This window comes from Schistocerca cancellata, chromosome 7, assembly GCF_023864275.1.
Source record: "Schistocerca cancellata isolate TAMUIC-IGC-003103 chromosome 7, iqSchCanc2.1, whole genome shotgun sequence".
Classification (NCBI taxonomy): Eukaryota; Metazoa; Arthropoda; class Insecta; order Orthoptera; family Acrididae; genus Schistocerca; species Schistocerca cancellata.
The window spans coordinates 117,290,635-117,303,038 of record NC_064632.1 but is presented as its reverse complement, the minus strand read 5'-3'; positions in this window follow the sequence as shown (position 1 = coordinate 117,303,038).

The window sequence follows — 12,404 nt, the reverse complement described above, 5'->3', positions numbered from 1 at the left end:
AAATACCGTTTTACCATTAAGTTACTTAACAATATAAAACGCTCGTGTCACACTGTCCATTCATTCCTCACTCCCAGTCATTACACACACTATGTACACTAGACAAACATTGTTTCAACAAAATTACACACACTATCAGCTGATGTCAGGACTATTTTGTGTACATTTGCTTGCCTTAAAAATTGAGTCAGCTTTGCTCAGTAACGAGTGTGATGTTAAGCTCTTAAAGACGATAAGGTGCTAGTATTATACATTGCATAGCTTTGGGAGTAAGCTTTTCCATAAAAGAAAAGAAGAAGGAAATAATACAGTGTGAAAGCGTACGTGAAATGACAGATGCTTTGTTATCTTTATCATTATTATTATTATTATTATTATTATTATTATTATACAAATTTGGCCGTTAAAGACCGTGAAAACAGTTATTTCTTGCGCTTCTGGGAAGTCTTCTTTCTCTCAGTCCACACTTCTTTCATTCTTGCACTGAAGGCGGCTTTTCTCTCTTCAGACCATTTAGTTCCACAAGTCTTCTTAATTTTCACACCGAAACCCGTGAATGAATTCAGTTTTTTTCTACAAAGGTTTCTGTTAAATATTGTTCCCTGATCTATGTCCATTTCTTTTAGATCTCTTTCTGTGTTGATAAACCATAATTTTTTTTATTTTTTAGATTTGCGATGTACGAAAATATTTGTTTTGTAAGCCTATTCGGGTTCATCCTCATGATGTGAGCATAAAAGGAGCATCTTCTTTTTCTAATTTCGTCTGTAATTTTGCTGCACTTCGTATACACTTCTTTGTTGCTTTTTAGTCTGTATACAGGCTTGCCTTGATCATCTGTTATTTTCCTGTGTCCAAGAATTGTCCTCACAATTCTTCTTTCACGATTTTCTATCTGTTCTGCGTGTGTAAAATTTGCCAGTGTTTCTGATGCATATAGTATCTGCGGTCTAATGACAGTCTGGTAGTGTCTGAGTTTAATGTTTTTGGATATACATTTTTTTGAATACATTTGTCTGCAGTAGTGAGTTGCTGTCTCTAGTTTTTGTATTCTAGCCCTGCAGGCTGGATGACCTTTTGCCACAGGCTGAATTAGTTCACCAAGATATTTAAAGTGTTTAGATACCTGTATTTTCCCGTATTTCGTAGTTATTTTCTTTGGTGGATTTTTGATATTTGTAATGATTTCTGTCTTTTCAAATGAAATTTGCAAGCCTGCTTTTTCAGCAGTTTCTTTAAGTAATTCTATTTGTTTTATTGTGTCTTTTTGTGTGTAAGCTAAACAGGCGAGATTGTCAGCGAAGGCAAAACAGTTGGTTTCAATGGCTTTGTAGCACTTCCCTCCAATTTGGACTTTCTCAACTCCATGTTTTTGCGTGAGTTTTCTCCATTCCGCTATGACTTTATCCAGAACACAGTTGAAGAGTACCGGGGACAGCGCATCTCCTTGTCTGACGCCGGTTTTGACCTCGAAATGCCGTGAAATTTCTCCTTGGAATTTTACTTTTGATGTTGTATTTGTTAATGTTTCTTTTGATTATGGTGATTGTTGTTTCATCTATTTCATATTCTCGAAGTGTTTTGATGAGTGTGTCCCTATCGATTGAGTCATAAGCTTTTTTGAAATCAATGAATGTTAAGAAATATTTCTTGCTCCTTGTAGATAAATAGTTCATTGTTGTTTTGAGGTTAAAAATTTGTTCGGCGCAGGATCTTCCTGGTCTGAAGCCAGCTTGATATTCTCCAAGTTTTCCCTCTATAATTGGTGATACACGATTGAGCAGGGCTTTTGACAGAATTTTGTATGGGACTGGGAGAAGCGATATTCCACGATAGTTGTTAACATCCCTTTTGTCACCTTTTTTAAACAAAGGGTGAATTAGGGCAGTTTTCCAGTGACTTGGGATTTTCTTGGTTTCCCATACTTGTTCAAGTTCTTTGTGTAGTGCTTCTACTGATGTTTCTCCCCCAAGCTTGAGCATTTCTGCTGTAATTGTGTCTTCTCCACATGCTTTCCTGTTTTTAAGATTTTTGATTATGTTTGTGATTTCCTCTCGTGTCGGAGGTGTTGAATGTGTTGGTAATGTTTCTGGTTGCGTAAAACTGAGAGTCTGGATGGGTGTTTGGCAGTTTAGGAGTGTCTCAAAATATTCAGCCAGGATTTCACAGTTTTCAGTATTGGTGGTGGCGAGAGTCTTATTATTTCTCATAAGGTTTAGGCAAGGGGACTGGTATCCTCGGAGTTTCTGGTTGAATGTTTTGTACAAAGCTGCCGTGTTGCATTTCTTGAAATTCTCTTCGATTGAGTCCAGTTGTTGTTTTTCATATTGTCTCTTGGTGTTGCGAATAGTTTTCGAGGCATTCTTTCTGGCTTGCTTAAATTCATAAGGGTTGTTTTCAGTTTTATGTGAGTTCCACTTTTTCCAGGCTTTAAGTCTTTCATGCAGAACTTCATTACAGTTGCTGTCCCACCACGGGTGTCTCGGTTTGCTCTTTTTTGGAAAGGTCGTTTCTGTTGCCTCAATCAAGTTGTTCTGAAATTCTTGGAGGTTTTGTGAAGGGGAGAATGTCTTTAGTTTTTTCTGAAAATCCTTGAGGTTAGAGTTGGACTTAAGGTTGTAATTTCTCAGGGTTGTAAGATCAAAATTTATTTTATTTCTGTTTTTATATTCACCGTTTCTGCTTTTCTGTTTGTTTTGTGGGATCAGTTTAGTTTTTATTTTCGTGAGATAGTGATCGGAGTCGAGGTTTAGAGATTTTCGGACACGTGTGTTCAATATTTCTTTTTCACATTTGGAGGAGATGGCAACGTGATCTATTTGAAATTCTCCGATACTCTTTATCGGAGATACCCAGGTTTTTTGTTTTCTGGGAAGATGTTTAAAACGTGTTGACATTAGCTTGAGTTTAAACTGCTTACAGAGCATAATTAACCTTTCTCCATTTTTGTTGGTTCGTTTGTGTGCGGGAAAGTTATCTTTATTATTATTATTTATGTTATATTTTTTACTCTTTGTTATCTAAGAAATTTTTCAACGTATAGAACGTATTTTTTAGCAGGGACTTTTCAACTGCGTTTTTAAGTAAATTTGTTTTATCAATTTCTTTGATGTGCTTTGGTAATTTATCGTACAGGTTTATGCCTTGGCAGTAGATGCTGTTTTGAGTTTTATGCTCTTTCTTGGTAAATGTGAGTTCAGTCCAGATCTTGTTCCATCCTCGTGGACAGAGCTGTTTTTCCAGTAATTATCAATGTTATTTCTGTTGTGTACGAGTGATTAGTCAATGACTAACAAAGTACAGTTAAGTGCTGAGTGTTTTCAACAGATCTTTACAATGAGCTCGACTATTACGTCTGGTTATTATTATCGCCCTTTTCCGCAGTTTGAAAATTATGCTCATATTTTGTGCATTTGTTCTCCAGAAAAGACTGCCAGTAGCGAGGGTGAACAAGTGTTCACAGTTCTTAAGGTATTCACTTTAGAGTTCATGTTTACTGCTTTTTTTTATTCAGTCCTTATTACCACGTCTCAAAATATGGGAAGCGAAGAGCTTTCTGTAAAACAGATTGTTTCACAGTTGTAGCGAAAACGAACAAATGCTAATATATTTTAAGGTAAGAACTTGAGAGTCCATGCTTACTAGACTCTTGTTTTGGGCCATACTACCACTTCTGAAAGTTTGTCGGTGGAGTTGGAGTTCACGCTGTATAGGAATACCAGTCGTGCGCACTTGTTGTGGTCACTGGTGTGCATAGCAACACCCGCCATCGGCAGCAGTTGTCGTACAGTTTGCTTCGGAGGCGAGGGCGCACATTCCAGCTTTGTCGGCTACAGCCGAGCCGAAACAACGGCCGCCTTTGCGGGTGCTGTGTGGTCCGGCACCGCCAGGAAGCGATCGGCGTGCCTTGCGACGCATCGCTGGCCGCGCACAAAATCCTCGCCTCGCTCTCCTACCTGCCGTGTCAGCTGACCCTTGCTGCCGTAATCGCTTCTCTCTGCTGCACTCCTCTTTGTCAAGGCCGCAACACCTGGAGGTGGAACGCCGTGTCTCACGGTATCTGCACCCTTCCAGTTTCACTGAGGTCTTCAGTCTGAAGCCTGGCTTGAAGCAACTCTCCCACCTGTTCCATCCTGTTGGTCCCTGCAGATGTTCAATATTTATGACTGACAATACTAGTTTGACAAACCTTCAGTACGCTATCTCACCTATAAACAGATACACTACTGGCCATTAAAATTGTTACACAAAGAAGAAATGCAGATGATAAACGGTTATTCATTGGACAAATATATTATACTAGAACTGACACGTGATTAGATTTTCACGCAATTTAGGTGCATAGATCCTGAGAAATCAGTACCCAGAACAACCACCTCTGGCCGTAATAACGGCCTTGATACGCTTGGGCATTGAGTCAAACAGAGCTTGGATGGCGTGTACAGGTAAAGCTGCCCATGCAGCTTCAACACGATACCACAGTTCATCAAGAATAGTGCCTGGCGTATTGTGACGAGCCAGTTGGTCGGCCACCGTTGACCAGACGTTTTCAATTGGTGAGAGGTCTGGCGAATGTGCTGGCCAGGGCAGCAGTCGAACATTTTCCGTATCCAGAAAGGCCCGTACAGGACCTGCAACATGCGGTCGTGCTTTATCCTGCTGAAATGTAGGGTTTCGCAGGGATCGAATGAAGGGTACAGCCACGGGCGGTAACACCTCTAAAATGTAACGTCCACTTCAGGTGACCGAGACGTGTAACCATTGGCACCCCATACCATCACGCTGGGCGATACGCCAGTATGGCGATGACGAATACACGCATCCAATGTGCGTTCACCGTGATGTCACCAAACACGGATGAGACCATCATGGTGCTGTAAACAGAACCGGGATTCATCCAAAAAATGCCGTTTTGCCATTAGTGCACCCTGGTTCGTCGATGAGTGCACCATCGCAGGCGTTCCTGTCTGTGATGCAGCGTCAAGGGTAACCGCAGCCACGGTCTCCGAGCTGATAGTCCATGCTGCTGCAAATGTCGAACTGTTTTCGTGCATATGGTTGTTGTCTTGCAAACGTCCCCATCTGTTGACTCAGGGATCGAGACGTGGCTGCACGATCCGTTACAGCCATGCGGATACGATGCCGTTGGGATCCAGCACGGCGTTCCGTATTACCTTCCTGAACCCACAGATTCGATATTCTGGTAACAGTCACTGGATCTCGACCAACGATACGATAAACCGCAATCGCGATAGGCTACAATCCGACCTTTAACAAAGTCGGAAACATGATGGTACGCACTTCTCCTCCTTACATGAGGCATGACAACAACGTTTCACCAGGCAACGTCGGTCAACTGCTGTTTGTGTATGAGAAATCGGTTGGAAACTTTCCTCACGTCAGCACGTTGTAGGTGTCGCCACCGGCGCCATCCTTGTGGGAATGCTCTGAAAAGCTAATCATTTGGATATCACAGCATCTTCTTCCTGTGGGTTAAATTTCGCGTCTGTAGCACGTCAACTTCGTGGTGTAGCAATTTTAATGTCCGGTAGTGTATTGATGAGGGTTGCCCTCCCCTTTGCCTTTATGACACTTGAACTCTGCCGGGGTATTTTCAGCGAGGCGTCTGAATGTCTATGGAGGAATAGCAACCCATTCTTCTTGAAGAGCAGAAACCATAGACGGTGGTGATTTTGGACATCGGGGTCATTTTGGAAATTGAGGTCATTCCAACAGTGTTCCATTGGGTTCAGGTCGAGACTCTGGGCTAGGAAGTCCATTTCAGGATTGTTAATTTCCACAAACAATTGCCTCAGAGATGTTGCTATATGATCAGTCATCACGTTTAAACGCTTCCCCTTCTGTGCGCAATACGTAATGCTGTAAAATGGATTCAAATCCTTCCGCATATAGTGATTGCTTCAGCGCAATAAAGGAACCACACCCTAACCGTGAAAAACACCCCCACACCGTAACACTGTGCGAGCTGGACCGACGGTAGCCATATGGAACTCACGACTGAGTCTATTCGCTGATTTCACGCTACTTGTTAACGACCACCCTCCACAATGCTGGGAGTCCCATTCCGTCATTAATCGCACATAAGATCTACCTGGTCCTGGTTTAGTTGTGGTTCTTTCTTCGTGTTTCCACTTCACAAACACACACTTGGGCAGCTTTAGAAAGAAGAAAATGACCACCCCCTTCCGCTGTTACTGCATCTCTACTGACAACATAATACTCCCTGATTCGTTTTATAGTGATGTGTCCGCCCCTCCTGAGATTTAGCGGACAAGACCTCGTTACATACGGGTATCCAGCTGCTTTTGATATGATAGTGTATATCGAAGCGACTCCCGCACCGTCAGTAACACTTTCAGTTGGTAATGTGATTTTACAAGGTACTATGTCGAACACCGGCAGAAAAGCGTGTGCGGCAGTTGCATTAGCCATGTCTGGTAAACAAAAGAAAACAACGAAAAAGTGGAAATGGGTTCGAAAATGGCTGAAAGAAGGACCGAATAGTCGCATTTTAAATGACTGACTAAAATCATAACCACGGATTCGAATGATTTCATAAGCTGTTTCCATATGAGCCCTGCATCTTACGACAAATCATTCACGTTGATAAGATATAAAATAGACAATAAAAGTACATTAATAAGATAGACAATCTCAGTCGACCAGAGATTAAGTGTAACTTTCACGTTTCTGGTGACACGCATGTCATTAGAATACTTAAAGTTTAGTGCTGTAATATCAGTAAACGCAATTAGTAAAGTTATTATTGTAACCTGTGAAGTAATTATATCTGCCCTGATATAACATCTTAGCTAATTGGCATAAGATATTCTTTTGCATTTCGTGATGTGCTGAGGCTGACATGTACTTCGCACACCTCTAACCAGAACTCCACCGACAAATTTTCAGAGGTTGTTCACGTATGCAGAGTAACGGTGTAGTAATGATTTATTCGGTTATTTTTTTACCGGAGTCATCCTCGTTTCTGTGAAAACATCTTCAAAATAGTGAAAAAAGCATGTAATGTGCGATAACTAAAACGCACAACGCAAAAAGCAGAGTAAGGCAAGAATCCTAAGACGTAAAAGTACTGCAATGTGGTTGTTGTCTCTGCTGGAACAGCTCAACAAAGCGTCTTCCATTGCATTCAATAAACTGGCACAGGACGTGCATATCGGCCAACTCGTCGTTAGAAAACCTATCCATAGCACTATTGTGTATCACTGTTAACGCTGCTGGACAATAAAACCGTAGAAACAATCGAGAAGTATTGAGTGCAAACTTGAGAGCAACGAGTTAAGGACTTAACTGTTCTCAAAAGCAAGTATCGAGATCGAATGAAAGCAAGGCACACAGTGCATGCGGTCGACTTTTGCACTGTTGTGTACTATTTTCAGTACAATACAGATACAAAGGTCGGAGACCGTGGGTCCCTTATACCAAAATACTGAGAAGATTACCCTGAGCAACCTCTAAAAGTTTGTCGGTAGAGTTCCGGTTCAGCCTGTATATGATCTAGTATCCTAAGTACAAGTCTTTTTCTACATTTCTGTATAATCCAACAAGCTAATAAGCCTACTATGTTTCCAAACTAATAAAGAAAGCAATGCCAGATCTAATCTTCCATTGACCTTCCTAAAATGATAAATACAATCATTAGCTTCCTAAAATGATAAATACAATCATTAGCTTTCTAAAGGTGGCAGGGGTAAAATACAGGGAGCGAAAAGCTATTTACAATTTGTACAGAAAGCAGATGGCAGTTATAAGAGTCGAGGGACATGAAAGGGAAGAAGTGGTTGGGAAGGGAGTAAGACAGGGTTGTAGCCTCTCCCCGATGTTATTCAATCTGTATATCGAGCAAGCAGTAAAGGAAACAAAAGAAAAATTCGGAGTAGGTATTAAAATCCATGGGGAAGAAATAAAAACCTTGAGGTTTGCCGATGACATTGTAATTCTGTCAGAGACAGCAAAGGACCTGGAAGTGCAGTTGAACGGAATGGACAGTGTCTTGAAAGGAGGATATAAGATGAACATCAACAAAAGCAAAACGAGGATAATGGAATGTAGTCGAATTAGGTCGGGTGATGCTGCGGGAATTAGATTAGGAAATGAGACACTTAAAGTAGTAAAGGAGTTTTGCTATTTGGGGAGCAAAATAACTGATGATGGTCGAAGTAGAGAGGATATAAAATGTAGACTGGCAATGGCAAGGAAAGCGTTTCTGAATAAAAGAAATTTGTTAACATCGAGTATAGATTTAAGTGTCAGGAAGTCATTTCTGAAAGTATTTGTATGGAGTGTAGCCATGTATGGTAGTGAAAGATGGACGGTAAATAGTTTGGACAAGAAGAGAATAGAAGCTTTCGAAATGTGGTGCTACAGAAGAATGCTGAAGATTAGATGGGTAGATCACATAACTAATGAGGAAGTATTGAATAGGATTGGGGAGAAGTTTGTGGCACAACTTGACCAGAAGACGGGATCGGTTAGTAGGACATGTTCTGAGGCATCAAGGGATCACCAATTTAGTATTGGAGGGCAGCGTGGAGGGTAAAAATCGTAGGGGGAGACCAAGAGATGAATACACTAAGCAGATTCAGAAGGATGTAGGTTGCAGTAGGTACTGGGAGATGAAGAAGCTTGCACAGGATAGAGTAGCATGGAGAGCTGCATCAAACCAGTCTCAGGACTGAAGACCACAACAACAACAGCTTTGCATAGACCTAATAAAACTGTTTCGTGTTAAAATATTTCTTAGAAAATAGAACCTGAGTAATGATATCACAAAGACGAACTGAAAACATAAACAGTGCACTCTAACTACGTGTGGATGGTTCAAGATACTTTTTCAGTATCTGAATAGCGAATATTGTGGTATCATCAATTTTCGACCTCACACGCTCAGTACTTATTGGCAACACTGAATATAATTTTGTAGTAATCGATACTGCTCGTCGCCTGCCGCTGTGGCCGAACGGTTCTAGGCGGTTCAGTCTGGAACCGCGCTGCTGCTACGGTCACAGGTTCGAATCCTGCCTCGGGCATGGATGTGTGTGATGTCCTTTGGGTAGTTAGGTTTAAGTAGTTCTAAATATAGGGGACTGATGACCTCAGATGTTAAGAGTCCCATAGTGCTTATAGCCATTTTTGATAGTGTTCGTCGATATTTCTAGCACTAACAGCAGGTCAATAAGCCCTATCAGAAGGTCAATATATTGACGGTTTGACAATATTATCGAACGTATGGGGGCCACTTAAGCGTACCGAGTGCCACGTTCTTTGGGAGATGAACATTCGCTGAGCATGGTCGTTTTGACAATTTCAAGTTTCTCTGGATGAGTGAGCATGCGTTTTTCAGAAGTTGTGAATAGTCACAGATTCGAGATTGTGGACACGGAAAATGTCCAAAGAAGGGCAGATCATTCCGTGTTATCGCAAAATAGAGGAGACAGTGTTACGGATATAATAAGCGAGATTGGTGACAAGCGTTACAAGAATGGCGTTTTTCGCTGCGTTGAGATCTTTTCACGAAATTTCAGTCACCAACTTTTTCCTCTAAATGCCAAGAATTTTGTTAACTACCGCTTATAAAGGTAGGAATGACCAACATAACAAAATAAGAGAAAAGTTTTACGTACTCATTTTTACAACGTGCTATTCGAGGGTTAGAACGGTCGATATAAAGTCTAAAAGTGGTTTTATGAACGCTCTTCGAAACATTTAAGTGTGAAATGCAGAGTAATCATGTAGACCACTGGTCCCTACCGCCCACTAATGGGCGTTCCAGCCTTCACGGTGGGTGGTAGACGGCGGGGGGTTTCAAAACATTTTAATTAGGCTTTCATAAAATTTTCACAAAAAGTATTTGGCATCTAACTGTTGTTATACACTCCTGGAAATGGAAAAAAGAACACATTGACACCGGTGTGTCAGACCCACCATACTTGCTCCGGACACTGCGAGAGGGCTGTACAAGCAATGATCACACGCACGGCACAGCGGACACTCCAGGAACCGCGGTGTTGGCCGTCGAATGGCGCTAGCTGCGCAGCATTTGTGCACCGCCGCCGTCAGTGTCAGCCAGTTTGCCGTGGCATACGGAGCTCCATCGCAGTCTTTAACACTGGTAGCATGCCGCGACAGCGTGGACGTGAACCGTATGTGCAGTTGACGGACTTTGAGCGAGGGCGTATAGTGGGCATGCGGGAGGCCGGGTGGACGTACCGCCGAATTGCTCAACACGTGGGGCGTGAGGTCTCCACAGTACATCGATGTTGTCGCCAGTGGTCGGCGGAAGGTGCACGTGCCCGTCGACCTGGGACCGGACCGCAGCGACGCATGGATGCACGCCAAGACCGTAGGATCCTACGCAGTGCCGTAGGGGACCGCACCGCCACTTCCCAGCAAATTAGGGACACTGTTGCTCCTGGGGTATCGGCGAGGACCATTCGCAACCGTCTCCATGAAGCTGGGCTACGGTCCCGCACACCGTTAGGCCGTCTTCCGCTCACGCCCCAACATCGTGCAGCCCGCCTGCAGTGGTGTCGCGACAGGCGTGAATGGAGGGACGAATGGAGACGTGTCGTCTTCAGCGATGAGAGTCGCTTCTGCCTTGGTGCCAATGATGGTCGTATGCGTGTTTGGCGCCGTGCAGGTGAGCGCCACAATCAGGACTGCATACGACCGAGGCACACAGGGCCAACACCCGGCATCATGGTGTGGGGAGCGATCTCCTACACTGGCCGTACACCACTGGTGATCGTCGAGGGGACACTGAATAGTGCACGGTACATCCAAACCGTCATCGAACCCATCGTTCTACCATTCCTAGACCGGCAAGGGAACTTGCTGTTCCAACAGGACAATGCACGTCCGCATGTATCCCGTGCCACCCAACGTGCTCTAGAAGGTGTAAGTCATCTACATCTACATCTACATCTACATCTACATCTACATCTACATCCATACTCCGCAAGCCACCTGACGGTGTGTGGCGGAGGGTACCTTGAGTACCTCTATCGGTTCTCCCTTCTATTCCAGTTTCGTATTGTTCGTGGAAAGAAGGATTGTCGGTATGCCTCTGTGTGGGCTCTAATCTCTCTGATTTTATCCTCATGGTCTCTTCGCGAGATATACGTAGGAGGGAGCAATATACTGCTTGACTCTTCGGTGAAGGTATGTTCTCGAAACTTTGACAAAAGCCCGTACCGAGCTACTGAGCGTCTCTCCTGCAGAGTCTTCCACTAGAGTTTATCTATCATCTCCGTAACGCTTTCGCGATTACTAAATGATCCTGTAACGAAGCGCGCTGCTCTCCGTTGGATCTTCTCTATGTCTTGTATCAACCCTATCTGGTACGGATCCCACACTGCTGAGCAGTATTCAAGCAGTGGGCGAACAAGCGTACTGTAACCTACTTCCTTTGTTTTCGGATTGCATTTCCTTAGGATTCTTCCAATGAATCTCAGTCTGGCATCTGCTTTACCGACAATCACCATTATATGATCATTCCATTTTAAATCACTCCTAATGCGTACTCCCAGATAATTTATGGTATTAACTGCTTCCAGTTGCTGACCTGCTATTTTGTAGCTAAATGATAAAGGATCTATCTTTCTGTGTATTCGCAGCACATTACACTTGTCTACATTGAGATTCAGTTGCCATTCCCTGCACCATGCGTCAATTCGCTGCAGATCCTCCTGCATTTCAGTACAATTTTCCATTGTTACAACCTCTCGATACACCACAGCATCATCTGCAAAAAGCCTCAGTGAACTTCCGATGTCATCCACGAGGTCATTTATGTATATTGTGAATAGCAACGGTCCTATGACACTCCCCTGCGGCACACCTGAAATTACTCTCTACTTCGGAAGACTTCTCTCCATTGAGAATAACACGCTGCGTCCTGTTATCTAGGAATTCCTCAATCCAATCACACAATTGGTCTGATAGTCCATATGCTCTTACTTTGTTCAATAAACTATCCTGGCCAGCAAGATCTCCGGATCTGTCCCCCATTGAGCATGTTTGGGACTGGATGAAGCGTCGTCTCACGCGGTCTGCACGTCCAGCACGAACGCTGGTCCAACTGAGGCGCCAGGTGGAAATGGCATGGCAAGCCGTTCCACAGGACTACATCCAGCATCTCTACGATCGTCTCCATGGGAGAATAGCAGCCTGCATTGCTGCGAAAGGTGGATATACACTGTACTAGTGCCGACATTGTGCATGCTCTGTTGCCTGTGTCTATGTGCCTGTGGTTCTGTCATTGTGATCATGTGATGTATCTGACCCCAAGAATGTGTCAATAAAGTTTCCCCTTCCTGGGACAATGAATTCACGGTGTTCCTATTTCAATTTCCAGGAGTGTATGT